This window comes from Zootermopsis nevadensis, unplaced genomic scaffold, assembly GCF_977971745.1.
Source record: "Zootermopsis nevadensis isolate Lab colony 2312 unplaced genomic scaffold, Znev_1.0 Znev_ptg000026l, whole genome shotgun sequence".
NCBI classification, from domain to species: domain Eukaryota; kingdom Metazoa; phylum Arthropoda; class Insecta; order Blattodea; family Termopsidae; genus Zootermopsis; species Zootermopsis nevadensis.
Window position 1 is genome coordinate 1,520,825 of NW_028259158.1, and position 14,732 is coordinate 1,535,556.

The window sequence follows — 14,732 nt, forward strand, 5'->3', positions numbered from 1 at the left end:
TAGTCTAGAATTTTGTTTGACGGTAATCTTTCTTCTGGTGTCAGTCTACATAAACTCTTCATTGACACATTTCAGAATTTTAAAAAAAAATATACAGACTTTTAATTCCATAATTATAATTTCTAATGTCAATTTATAATACATAACCCTAAAATATGAGGAGAGATGGAGACTTCCAGTTTCTCCAGAACTCTTGTCAACTCATCTGGCACGCCACAGTTCTTTCCCCAGAAATGATAAACACAAGCCTTAACAAGGTGAAAGCCTTCAAACTTCAGTTTAGTTCAGTGCTTTGTACAGGAGTTTACTCTATTTAGATTTGATATGGGAGTTTACTGTTTTTCAGATAACAGTGCCTTTAATGAAAATAGTAATCACAGTGTGGTTTTGTTTGTTTGTGACAGTACTCTCACAGGAATGCTTTTACTGTCCTCGCGATAACGACTAGATTAACACATAGAAATCACAATGTTATTTGACTTTTGGTAATTGTGATGAGTGATTTACTGTTGGATTGTTAGTATCTAGGACTGATAAAATATATTGTTGTTGGTAACCTTTGGTTTTCAAACTAAAAGATGCCATTGGCTGATGAGCTGAGTCACTTATTCTCTCTGGAAATGAAAAAAGACAAATGACTGTCTGGATCAAATCAGGAGCCAGGTGGTTCCATCAATTTCCAGTGTACAGCTGGAAATATTTACAAATACAGGCGAAGTCTTTTGAGACACGTAAGACTGGAATGAGGAAAGGAACCTCAGTTTCAGTGTCCAGGCTGCCCCCCCCCCCCCCCCCCCCTGCGGTTAGAACATAGAAATCAGTTAACGACTACAAAACATAGCAAATTAAATTCATAATTGTGTGCAACAACCAAGACTTAGTATATTTTGAATGTAAATTTAAGTCATATGAAGATATATATTTCTGTTTTTTTGTGATGTATGCTTGTATTGTTTTGATGACAGTGTGTTCCTGTTATAAATGTTTTTGATTCGTCATATTTTAAACTCTCTTATTGCCAAGCTGCATATTTTTAAAAAAAACAACTGAGATGCTTCTTTAAAATTTCATAACGATCACAAGAGACCTTTATGATTTATGAAACAAAACGTAGCACACCAAAAAATATATTGTGTGATAGTGTAATTTATTAAACGAAACAGACATTTTTTTAAAATTAAATAATAAATAACAGAAAAGTAATTTTTAAGCATTAGTCATATAGGAGGCTTACAGAATCTGTCACACTGATTCCATTGTGGTCACTGGTAGGAAAATTGGAGAATACAGGAAGTAATGTTGTATAAACTTAATTGTACGTGGACCATCATCTTATCATTTACAAAGATTATTGATGGTATTAAACTTGTGTGTACAAATGTGGTACCTTTGAAAGAAATTCTCATTATTCTTACATGAAAGAATTTTATTTTCCAGTTACTCATCCATAAATCCATTGAGACACTGTGATTACCAGGTTATAGAAATATGGATAAGAAGACTTTGGTATATGTTACGTAGTCATCGCAGATGTTTAATCGTGTCTCACCGTAACACCAAGGCAACTATCCCATTGTGAAAGAAATCACTGACCAGTCATTTGCGCTCCTTTAGTTATCCGATAAGACGGAAATAACTTTGGTGGTTCAGAAGCTTCCACTCTCGAGACACCCTCACACATTATCACTGGAAGCCTTTTGTTCTATATAGTTCTTATTTCTGTCAAGTAGAATGCTGTTTTCTTACGCATATTGATGGTTATAAGAGTTAATGTAGTGTATTATGTTGTAGACGTCTAGTCGTATTACAAAAAGGATAACGTTCACAAATGGTTTATTTTTATGTTGGATACAAGATTTTTTTTTATCAAAATATGTACCTTCAGTTGCGCCACGATCGCTTCCTTGGACGTCTCGTCAAATTCATTGTTTATTAATAATTTTATCATTTGGTGTTATAGTCTGAGATTCTGACAGTGTTTTAAGTAAATGAGAGAATATGGAAATGCCTTCAGTTTTCTCTGTTCTCAGTGGCTTCCTTCACTAAGTTATTTAATATTTTTTTTGTTTATTTAATGATTCTTTGTCAGTTGTGAAGATTATATTGACAATGTTTAGTGAGAATTGGCAGAATGATTAAGAGGAATGAAATAAGTTTACATAATTGTATTTGTTATGTGTACTGAAACACCATTTTGCAAGGAACTTGCAGTTTTTCTGAAGAACTTACTGCCTTCCTCTCCAGACTGGAATACATTTTCACTAGTGTGCTTTAGGTGTACTCCCAATACACCAGATGAGTTTTCTAATAATACTTTAATTTCGGTGTTAACAAATTATTTCCTTAAAGTAAATTTAATCATAGTATCGAAGTGAGATATATATTTCTTGTAGATATATTGAAGAGGAGATTTTACTTCCCAAGAATTACAGAACGTCTGCTGGAAGGCTAATAGTATGAGACGTATGAACTATGGACCAAATGTGGATGAAGATTTGCTTTATCTGGCTTTATCACTAATTTTCTTTCATTCTTATGAGTTATTTTATCGTGCGAACAGACGACGGAAGTTTCACCACATATCGGAATACAAAAATAGAACAGTTTGCTGACAGAACTATTCCATTGTGTGTTACAGAATTTAAAGAAAGCAAACTTTAGCATTCTGACAGAGAGTTTTACCATGGAAAGACACCTTAGGTCTACTGATATTGATTTTCAACTGCCATTGTTTGCCGAGTAGCCGTTGATGGTCAGGAGGTGATGTATCATGGCAGACGAGGCATTTCGGTGTATGACGTGGCGAGAGTTACCGATACAAGAAGAACATGGTGAGGCATATTCTCAGTTCCAGTGTCCGCATCGCCCACATCAAACTAAATACAAAAGCAGCATCCAAATGTCTCCGATTAAAGCCCATTAGAAGAGATACAGGTAAGTTGATGCATACAAACACATACTCATGCATGGATGCATGAGTATGTTCTGTTACTTATTGAAGAATTGAGTTAGCTTCCTCTTGAGTATATGTCATACGGAGACAGATAATATGAAAGGTATATAGAGAGTTACTATTGGGAACAATAATTTATGTAGGATCAGTTCATGGTACGCCTGCATCATATTTTGTCAGTCAGTTTTGGCATTGGGTTTCATTTAAGGTTCTTATGGTGATGGCTGTCTTCTGGGATATTGCGTGGTAGATATTGATCAAAATATCAGAAGAGTTTACTGCCTCCATAACAAAAGCCCTGTTGAAGGAGGCTCTAAGCCCTTCTGTCAGTTTCTACTCAACTCAGAAGACAGCCATATCAAATTTTGATATTTGCAGAGTTTGGTTCATTTAGGCGTTTCTTTATTCAAGGCCTTGAATTAATATATTTAAGTCCTTAGATTCAGTTTAATAAAACTTTGAAAAAAAATGCCACTTCTGTTATAGGTGTCCTGAAAACTCACAATATTTTCATAAGCTCTGATTTTAAGAAACTCGTCGTTAACCTTTGTCAGACACACATCATGGTTTTTGCAGTAGTATATTGTTAAACCATGAACTGCGTAGCTCAACTCTGACTGGCAGCCTCAAATTATTGACGTTTAAATCCCCTGTTACTATATCGAAAAAGATTGCGTGCGCTACCAGAGGTGTTGTCCGAGCCTAACTGATGCATTCCTAAATTTATGTAGTGAATATGCTATATGTAAAGGAATAACAGTTTTGTGATTGTGATTTCGTTCCATTTCTTGTCTTACCCAAGTTTTCTATTAAACGTGATTTTAATTAATTTGAATAATTTGTAAATATTATAAATGTATTGTGTGTGATGTTTTATTGTAGCTGGTGGGTTGCATTGAGATTTTTGCTGGCCTCGTGTTGCACATAACTGTACTAGTTTTTTTATAGGTTAATTTGATCTGCGTCATTTCATTCATCTTAATGTTGATCCTTTTTCTTTGGAAATACAGCCTTCATCTACGTAATACAACCACTCAGAATCAGGAACTGCAGATAACTTGAGAATATTAGAAATGGTTACTGAATTTCTAAAAAAAACTGTCATATGTCGTAAGTCTACTTACTAAATTACCAGTTGCTGATGTAAGGAGTTTGTTAGCAAGGGAAAGGTTAATTTTCTACATCAGTAAAATAACTGATGACTTTTTGAGAAGACTTCTTCTCCACAGTTACTGAGTAGAGTTTTAGTTCCATCCAGATGTGTCCAGTACGTAAAAGTGCACATAACTCAAAAAAAAACACCGTGAAACTGAACACTCATTTTGGCTTAGTGTTATATAAATACCGCATTTAATTCCAAACAATTAAATGGTAAATCCTGTAAGAACTATAATGGTCTTTTAATTTTATTTATTTGATTATTTTCAGCAGAGACTAGAGCAGAAACCGTCACGAATAAAATATTCAGCAATCCCGTTGCTGCTGATGGCTTTACAATTTGTGGAGTGGTATTTCAGGTAGCATTTCAAACAACAGTGCAATGGAGTGTGCTTCGACGTAGATCTACTTCAGACCCGTGATCGGTAGATGGCAGCAGAGTCTGTTACAGTACGCAAAGAATGATCATCGAATATCCCTCATTCTCCCGCGATCCCGGGATTTGTTCGCTGCTTTTCAGATGTTGCCATCCCTGCGTACGAGATAATGGCGTAAGTATTGTGTATATCTTCTGTCCACTGCATTTCTTCTGTCATATATTGCGAGAGCGTGCAACTTAATGTTATGTTATTTGAGCGTGTGATGAATTTATGTGTGTCATCTTTCCCTTGTGTGGAGGACGTAAAGTAAGAACTAATTCGATTGCGTTGAAGGTCGGCTTAGTTGGCCAATTGATAATGATGTAGAGTGTCTCTATAGGAAAAATTACGTCTGTGACTTGCTTGTGGAAATGCTGTAGCTGATAATTTGTAGTTGTGTAAGAACTTGCTGCAATGAACAAAGTAAAAGTAAGTAGGTAGAGTGACAGGATGCAATAATGGTGATGTGGCACACTTCATTCTTACTGGGATTCTTAGTGACAAGGTATCTGGTGTTCATAAGATGCCTCATAAGGCCATTAGGAAGACCTCAGTCCCTCGTGCGTCTAGTTGCTCTCCGAGGATGTGTACAGTTATAATTTTGGTGTGAATGCCTTGTCTGTATCAAAGAGGAGTTTGAGATCAGAGGATTAATACTGAAGAGGATGTGCTTAATGGCAACTGCCTTGTGAACTGTATCTCCCCTCTTTTATGCATATATCGTGGAGTAATATTACCAAGAGATGGCAGACAAAGTTATCTGAATATTAGTGTTTCAGAAGAGCAGTTGTGTGTGTGATGGGGAACCAGCTTAGGTGGAGTTGGAGATGTGAAGAACCAGACAGAATGAAGCACCTGGAATGTTTGTGACTTGGATAAGGAAATGCAATATTCAGGTATGTTAGAGAGTAGAGTTTATTTACATTCCATAGATCCTTATTAGGACTAAACTAAAGGATGTTGTTAATTGATGAACTTGCAGGCACTGTAAAGCAACAGACTGGAGATGCTGATGTTGCAGCTGTAACTAAAGGAATTGAGACATTAAAGATCCCAAATAGGACAGGTTGTGGGACTAAAGGAAGAAAAACTGGACTTGTCAACGCTTCGGAACAAAATTGCCATTCATTATGATGTGGAATTTAAACCTTCACCATTTCCAAAGAGGCTTTTGAGGTGTGTATAGCCCCATTATATTTTGCATACGATATGTACAGGTAAACTTTGTATGATTTTTTTATGGGATAAAGAATAATAAATATGTTAACATTAGTTTCAAAATGGTTTTATTTGGTTTTACAATAATTCACTCTGATTTGCATTTTTTGGTAACTGGTAAGATTTTAATTGTAAATATTTCAGTGTACTGTTGTCTTTTTCAATTATTTTACCCACAAATCTAAGAACTAAATCAGTTTTGAAGATACGTTGCATGTGAAAATGTGTGCGCTATAATACTAATACGTTTGAATCCAGCAAATACTGAACTTTTCTGCCTTCGTAGACTTTGGACGTCCATGGATATTTGTGTAGCTAGCAGCAAAAATGAATTTCTTCTTGGCTTTTACCTGTTGTCTATCTTCTTTAGGTCAGTCTGAATAATATTAAAACTTTTAATGACTTCCGTGTAAAAAGACCTTTTGCTACTCTGATAACTCAGAATAATGTGATGTTAATTTTCTCACATTAATTTGTATGTCGTTGTTAATAAGTAGGAGGCTAAATGTTTATGTTTTGTGTTTATACAATTTGGTAAAATCAATGCATTGCTTATATACTTACAGGTAGATTTTGATTAATCGGGTGTTGAGGAGGATATTTGGGCCTAGGAGAGAAGACAATGGGGCGTGGAGAAAACTGCACAATGACGAGCTTAAAAATCTGTACTGCTCCCCCAGTATTGTCAGGGTGATTAAGTCGAGAAGATTGAGATGGGCGGGGCATGTAGCGCGCATGGATGGGACAAGGTGTGCACCGGGTATTGGTTGGGAAACCTGAAGGAAAGAGACCGCTGGGGAGACCTAGACATAGATGGGAGGATAATCTCAGGCAGGATCTATGGGAGATAGGAGTTGAAGGAGAATGGATTTTGTTGGCCCAGGACAGGGTCCAGTGGAAGGCTTTGGTTAATTCGGTGATGAACCTTCGGGTTCGGTAAGCCATCTAGTTAGTTAGTTAGTTAGATTTTGATTACAGTTTGTTATTGTCAGTGTTGGTAAAATTCAATACAATTTTAAGAGCTAGCCGAGATTTTAGGGACCAAACGTAATGTGGTTGCCATGTGTTGCTGCATTTAACAGTACATTGCAATCAGGTCTTTTCTCATTGTGATTATGAATTAATGACTGCTGCCTCCATTATAGCATTATTTGTAGATGAATGTTGACATCGAGGATGTATTAATTGGTACAGCTCTTCTCTGGTTTAAGAGTATTACTGAATGTAATTGCACATTATGTATGAAGCTTCATTCTTTAGGTTTCAAAATCCTAAATTTTTGTTTCTGTAACAATACATGCTCTGGTCCAGTGGTTTTGAAATTGCGGGTCAGAATGAATTGTGAGGGTGCCTTGAAAGGGTCGCAAGCTTAACCTTTTCCTCACTGATTGTTGCATTTGTAACCACACTTGGAGGATACAATCAGGATCTTTGGTTAGCGTATGAACTGTAGTGATCTGATAAGAACAGTTCCATTATTTAATAAAACTATTAATAAGGTAGTATATTTGCGTCATATTGTGAATTAGGTTAATATTTTCTGTCAAATCACAATTTTAATAAGATAATAAAATATAAAATATTTAAAATATCATTTCACGTTCCGCATCGAATGATCGATTTACAAATTGGAACGTCTCTTACGACATGTTTCGGTTATATTTAACCGTCCTCAGGTATAAATTAGATTGGTAAATCTAAAACTCGAATTACAATCATTTACAATGTTATGCAGTTTATTGAAAATGTTATTATCAGATTACTCTTATATATTAGAACGAAGGTATTGTTTTTTATATGGCGTGGTTCATCTGATGTTCAATATTAGTCGGTGATGAGTTGATAGAGACATGACGTGTCTAGCGGAAGACTTCTAGAAGTATTACTGTGTCGGGTCGAGGTTTAATACTGAATAGGATGTGCTGAATGGCAACTGCCTTGTGAACTGTATCTCCCCTCTTTTATGCATATATCGTGGAGTAATATTACCAAGAGATGGCAGACCAAGTTATCTGAATATTAGTGTTTCAGAAGAGCAGTTGTGTGTGTGATGGGGAACCAGCTTAGGTGGAGTTGGAGATGTGAAGAACCAGACAGAATGAAGCACCTGGAATGTTTGTGACTTGGATAAGGAAATGCAATATTCAGGTATGTTAGAGAGTAGAGTTTATTTACATTCCATAGATCCTTATTAGGACTAAACTAAAGGATGTTGTTCATTGATGAACTTGCAGGCACTGTAAAGCAACAGACTGGAGACGCTGATGTTGCAGCTGTAACTAAAGGAATTCAGACATTAAAGATCCCAAATAGGACAGGTTGTGGGACTAAAGGAAGAGAAACTGTAGTAGAAACCAACTATTTATCAATTTTTCCTGTAGTGATGTTGCTTGGAACACAATTGAAGGTGTGATAGCGCATGTAATATAAACAAAAGTTTTGTTCTCACTGTAGACAGTTTTCCACTCTAAAATGAAAAAGATGTTTCTATCAGAAAGATTCTGATGTGTTTTTATGTTCAGTAAGACAAATATAATAGGAAGCATACTGGCAGTTTTAGTTATGTAATGTGATATCATCGAAGGCCAAGTTGAAGGAAAGCGAGGACTGGGAAGAAGACTGATACAGCTAACCGACGATCTGAAAGAAGGAAAGAAGATGAAGTTCCAGGAATTAAAACGAGAAGCTGAGAATAGGGAAAACTGGAGAGCTCTTTTTGGGCAGAGCAATGGACCTGTCGTAAGACAGAACACTGAATAATAATAATAATAATAATAATAATATAGTAAAAATTTGTGTCATGGTATTAAGCTTTAGTAAGAATCCTTTACATAAGATTGAATGAAAATACACTTGTTCTAGTCACGCACAACAGAATAGTATTGCGTGCCCACTAAGCAGTGTTATAAATTTGTGTGTAACTAATTTAAAATTGAAATTCATTAGTAAACCACTGTCAGCATAAGGAATAGCTTTCTGTTTCTGTCCACGATAATGTCACGGAGGATATTTACTGACAGACTACCGACGTCCATCTTCTGGCATTCGAAAGAACAGAGAATTTAGTAATCCAGCTTCAGAATCCTTTAAAATTTACTCGCACCATTCTGTTTTTGCTGCAAGCCTACAGAGGCGTCCCGTCATACCTGTTGTGTTACTATAATTACAATTTATATTATGTACATCCCATGTACGCTTCACAGCATAAGCCAAGCAAGGAACATATAGTGTGAATTTGAAGCCCTTTTTAAAAAATAACGCATAGTAAGCTTATTTCTGTTATATACTCAGCTGACGGGGACCATGGTTACGCATTGTATGCATGCTACGTATTACAGAAAGGTGGAAGAAAGGTAGATGATAGAGAAGACATGGAACTCGGGAAACGTCAAGAGGGAGGCTGTCGTGACTGAAGAGGAGGCAAGAAGTGATGCTCCATACCAGTGGTTCTCAAACTTTTTTAGTGCTGAAGAACCCTTTTGGTGTTTAAATAATATCACAGAGCCTTTGAAACGAAAACTTAATGTTCTTGTGCGATTGATGTATCTGCTTGCTGGCCACGATGGAGTTGAAGACAGGACCAGTGTTGGAAACCTGCATCAGTAATTCGTTATTGTTCCCGAATATCTTGAAAACACGATTTTGCAGTTATATGGATTTTATGTTTAGTTGAAAGTAAATGTTGGTATGCAAGCTTCATTATTTGTTTTCAGGTGATGTCATAGTTATCTTTAGTAATCTTCCACCTTGTCCATAAATTTGTTGGCTCTCCGGTCTGTATTCGGTCCGTGGCCGCCTCGATTCTCCTCTTCCATTCGGTCCTCTGTTAGGTCCATCTGTCCGAGGCTTTGATTGAGGTGTAGTAAGTGATGAGTATCTTAATTTGTAAGTATTCCTTTGAGATGGCCTCCGACATGTGTCTAGCAAATCTCGTGTGAGCTGCTTTTAGTCATATTTCTTAATATCCACTTCAGTATTATATCTCATTATTGTTCTAACCAGGAAGTCTAAGTAATTACCTAGTTGGTGGGCGTGTGCTAGCATTAACAGAGTGACTGTGACTGGTTGTGCTTCAACTGGATATTTCTTGTTATGTTCCAGACAGGCGTTGTTACGTCAATGGACAACATTGTTCCTTTTAAGTACCTGCAGTTGCCACAGACAGAGCATGACAATACAATGGCCTTCCAACTAAGTATTCAACTATTTTCAATTTCCAGGTAATACACAGAATCTGTTACATGCAATATTGTATTCATATTGAATCAGTATATATTCATACGAAACAATCTCTACCAAAACGTACACGGAAGAAACTACTGCTGAGCGGACGGACCGAGCTTTAACATGACTTGTGTTCATGGTTCATCAATTTGATGCGTGCTCAAGGTTCTACTAGAAGGGCGGTAGATTTATCACCTCCCTAAGCACTGCAGCTTACCTTATTTGATAGAGGAGTCTCAATGAGCTGTCCTCTTGCTTCTAAGCAAGCCTCGCTCCTCTTCTATGGCTCTCCGGTCCATATTCCGTCCATGGCCTCCTCATTCCTCCTCTTCCATTTGGTCCTATCCTCTGTTAGGTCCGTCTGTCCGAGGCTTTGATTGAGGTTTAACATCATCTTCCTTTTTAAAGTGCAACCCCCAACCTGGAGGACCTGAGTACCTGTCTTAGTCTGACCTCTCCCCCCTCGACCAATCTGGGTAGGGAGGCCCTACCAGCAGCTATGCTACCGCCAACATACCAAGCAAGCCTTGCGCCTTCTAAAATTATTTCTTCACACGTGATGGGGTTGCTATCTTGAAATATTAGCAGTCTCCCTTGGAATATTGCTAGTTTTCGCAAAGAACGCAAAGTACCATCTGCACAACAGACAGAACATCGCAGTCTCAAGATTTGGATGTAAGAATTTAATAATTTGTGTAACATAATTTTGTGAGACAACAAAAACAGTCTTATGTCTTGGTAAATAGCGATACATAAAATACCAAAGGTGTTTCACACGACGTTAAGAAGAATAATGTAGTTGAATGCGTGTGTCGAGATAAGGGACGACACTGCATTCAGCGTTAAAAATTGTATAAATATTTATAATTCAGGCTCTGAATATCCAGGTGTGCATTCTAAGCAATAAATTTGAGACAAATAATTGCAAATATAATATAAATAGATTATGGACGGATACCAGGTAATATGACACTGTTGTGAGACAGTGGTGATGATGGAAGCCTGTTTGTCCTGTATGCAAGGTGTGTACTGTCCTGAAAAATGTAATAGAAGCTAGTTGGTTAAATTTGTGGCTCAATACACAATCCTCACAGCTATGCAATTCTTAGAGCATTGTTACATAAAATAAGACAAGCCTTTGCAATTTCCAATTGCCTCTGGAATGTGAGTAAAATTAATTGTTTACCCACACTCCGAGACACTTCATATTACAAAGTCAGAAAATGTCAGTGGCCTGAAGTATATTTTACTTTGTGTCCATATGCAAATATTTATTTTCATTACAAAAATTCTGATATCGTGCTCAGGAAGGTCGTTGATCGATAACTTTGAAATTAAATTTTTGTGTTGGAAATTTAATTTTAAAATAATTTTTTAACTTAACTGTACTTTTCCAGCTCAAATGATAAGTTACGAAATGGTTTGAAATGATCTCAGTTCTTATTTTCTTGAATAAAGAATATTTATAAATTTAAAATGTATTTTGTTGTTCATTGATGAAATCGCAGGCACCGTAAGGCAACAGACTGGAGACGCTGATGTTGCAGCTGTAACTAAAGGAATTGAGACATTAAAGATCCCAAATAGGACAGGTTGTGGGACTAAAGGAAGAAAAACTGGACTTGTCAACGCTTCGGAACAAAATTGCCATTCATTATGATGTAGAATTTAAACCTTCACCATTTCCAAAGAGACTTTTGAGGTGTGTATAGCCCCATTATATTTTGCATATGATATGTACAGGTAAACTTTGTATGATTTTTTTATGGGATAAATAATAATAATTATGTTAACATTAGTTTCAAAATGGTTTTATTTGGTTTTACAATAATTCACTCTGATTTGCATTATTTTGGTAACTGGTAAGATTTTAATTGTAAATATTTCAGTGTACTGTTGTCTTTTTCAATTATTTTACCCACAAATCTAAGAACTAAATCAGTTTTGAAGATACGTTGCGTGTGAAAATGTGTGCGCTATAATACTAATACGTTTGAATCCAGCAAATACTGAACTTTTCTGCCTTTGTAGACTTTGGACGTCCATGGATATTTGTGTAGGTAGCAGCAAAAATGAATTTCTTCTTGGCTTTTACCTGTTGTCTATCTTGTTTAGGTCAGTTTGAATAATATTAAAACTTTTAATGACTTTTGTGTAAAAAGACCTTTTGCTACTCTGATAACTCAGAATAATATGATGTTAATTTTCTCACATTAATTTGTATGTCATTGTTAATAAGTAGGAGGCTAAATGTTATGTTTTGTATTTATACAATTTGGTAAAATCAATGCATTGCTTATATACTTACAGGTAGATTTTGATTAATCGGGTGTTGAGGAGGATATTTGGGCCTAAGAGGGAAGACGATGGGGCGTGGAGAAAACTGCACAGTGACGAGCTTAAAAATCTGTACTGCTCCCCCAGTATTGCCAGGGTGATTAAGTCGAGAAGATTGAGATGGGCCGGGCATGTAGCACGCATGGATGGGGCAAGATGTGTGCACCGGGTATTGGTTGGGAAACCTGAAGGGAAGAGACCGCTGGGGAGACCTAGACGTAGATGGGAGGATAATGTCAGACAGGATCTATGGGAGGAGTTGAAGGAGACTGGATTTTGTTGGCCCAGGACAGGGCTTTGGTTAATTCGGTGATGAACCTTCGGGTTCCTTAAGCCATCTAGTTAGTTAGTTAGTCAGTTAGATTTTGATTACAGTTTGTTATTGTCAGTGTTGGTAAAATTCATTACAATTTTAGGAGCTAGCCAAGACTTTAGGGACCAAACGTAATGTTGCTGCATTTAACAGTACATTGCAATCAGGTCTTTTCTCATTGTGATTTTGAATTAATGACTGCTGCCTCCATTATAGCATTATTTGTAGATGAATGTTGACATCGAGGATGTATTAGTTGGTACAGCTCTTCTCTGGTTTAAGAGTATTACTGTATGTAATTGCACATTATGTATGAAGCTTCATTCTTTAGGTTTCAAAATCCTAAATTTTTGTTTCTGTAACAATACATGCTCTGGTCCAGTGGTTTTGAAATTGCGGGTCAGAATGAATTGTGAGGTTGCCTTTAAAGGGTCGCAAGCTTAACCTTTTCCTCACTGATTGTTGCATTTGTAACCACACTTGGAGGATACAATCAGGATCTTTGGTTAGCGTATGAACTGTAGTGATCTGATAAGAACAGTTCCATTATTTAATAAAACTATTAATAAGGTAGTATATTTGCGTCATATTGTGATTTAGGTTAATATTTTAATATTTTCCGTCAAATCACAATTTTAATAAGATAATAAAATATAAAATATTTAAAATATCATTTCACGTTCCGCATCGAATGATCGATTTAAAAATTGGAACGTCTCTTACGACATGTTTCGGTTATATTTAACCGTCCGCAGGTATAAATTAGATTGGTAAATCTAAAACTCGAATTACAATCATTTACAATGTTATGCAGTTTATTGAAAATGTTATCAGATTACTCTTATATATTAGAACGAAGGTATTGTTTTTTATGTGGCGTGGTTCATCTGATGTTCAATATTAGTCGGTGATGAGTTGATAGAGATATGACGTGTCTAGCGGAAGACATCTAGAGGTATTACTGTGTCGGGTCGAGGTTTAATACTGAAATTCGATGCGGAACGTGAAACGATATTTTAAATATTTTATATTTTATTATCTTATTAAAATTGTGATTTGACGGAAAATATTAAAATATTGAAACTATTAATGATAAACTGTTTGCACAGCTTTATTCAGTCAGACATTTATGAAATTTTACTATACCAGGTGATCTTAAGGCAGTAAATACTAAATGTATAGTAATTGTTACAACAAAGATATGATTGAGCATTAATTCATTTACATGTGTGGATCCATTGCATGGGCTTTGTATGAACTATGTTTGTCATAAGAGATATTTTGATAGAGATAATTTGAGCTTATGTACAAATTATATAAGTTGAAATATAAACTTATGGTATGTAACATCTAGCTTTCTTGAATTTAATGACATTTCCAGGTACTAGCATTGTTAAGACCCCAAGTAGTTTGGTCTGTAATTTCAAAAATCTTGCTGTTTTATTATGCGTCGTTAGGATCTTTGTAGATTAAAGGTGTTATGCAGATTGTGTATGCTATTTTGAATTTTTATGCTTATAAATATGTCCTGTTTCTCTACGTTTCTAGTTTATGTTAGAATTTATTGAACATGATGCAGTAGAACAGGTATGTATGGGCTATCTGAATCCTGTATTTGAAGATTTATTAGACGAAGATGAAGTTAGAAAAATTCAGTGTGAAGGAGCAAGTAGACCTCTTGTAGGGAACACACCAGAAAAACCTGAGGAACGAATGGAATCTGAACCACCAGCAGAAGTAAGGCAGTATCCGGAAATTGTCATTTATGACGATACTCAGCACAGATATTTTGTGAGTGCAGTACAAGATGAAATAAGAACAGTGGAATTACCTGAAACAGATGGAATAATTATAAATAAAGGAGAAGAAAAAGATAAAAGTAGCATAGCAACTGAAACTCAAGTTATTGCAGATCGAAACCAAGGGGATATTGTGAAAACATTAGAATCTCCTGCACATTCTTCTCAAGATGCAGATGAAATGGATACATTTTGCTTGGCAAAGGACAGTATACTCTTCTCTCAAGTGTCAACGAACACACTTGTGACCAGTAATGCCAAGGTGGAGCACGTAGGCTCCGAACAAGAGGCAGATCCTTGCCAAGTAGTGG

The 14,732-nt window shown here is 36.1% G+C and overlaps 2 long non-coding RNA genes across 5 annotated transcripts; one reads left to right on the forward strand and one right to left on the reverse strand.

Moving 5' to 3' along the window:
• Nucleotides 1-1,126: 1,126 nt before the first annotated feature.
• Nucleotides 1,127-4,219, reverse strand: LOC147872587 (uncharacterized). Its single transcript, XR_015537197.1, has 2 exons — nt 4,078-4,219; nt 1,127-2,876 (listed from the first exon to the last, which is right to left on the reverse strand). It is a non-coding gene; the product is annotated as an uncharacterized LOC147872587 (long non-coding RNA).
• Nucleotides 4,220-4,504: 285 nt separating this feature from the next.
• On the forward strand, nt 4,505-13,969 carry LOC147872588 (uncharacterized). Of its 4 annotated transcripts, none has more exons than XR_015537195.1 (6): nt 4,513-4,662; nt 5,302-5,706; nt 7,772-7,896; nt 9,850-9,968; nt 11,481-11,674; nt 12,283-13,969. It is a non-coding gene; the product is annotated as an uncharacterized LOC147872588 (long non-coding RNA). The 4 variants fall into 4 exon arrangements; XR_015537196.1 differs by having other exon boundaries at nt 7,780-7,896; XR_015537194.1 differs by lacking the exons at nt 5,302-5,706; nt 7,772-7,896 and having other exon boundaries at nt 4,505-4,662.
• Nucleotides 13,970-14,732: the final 763 nt, after the last annotated feature.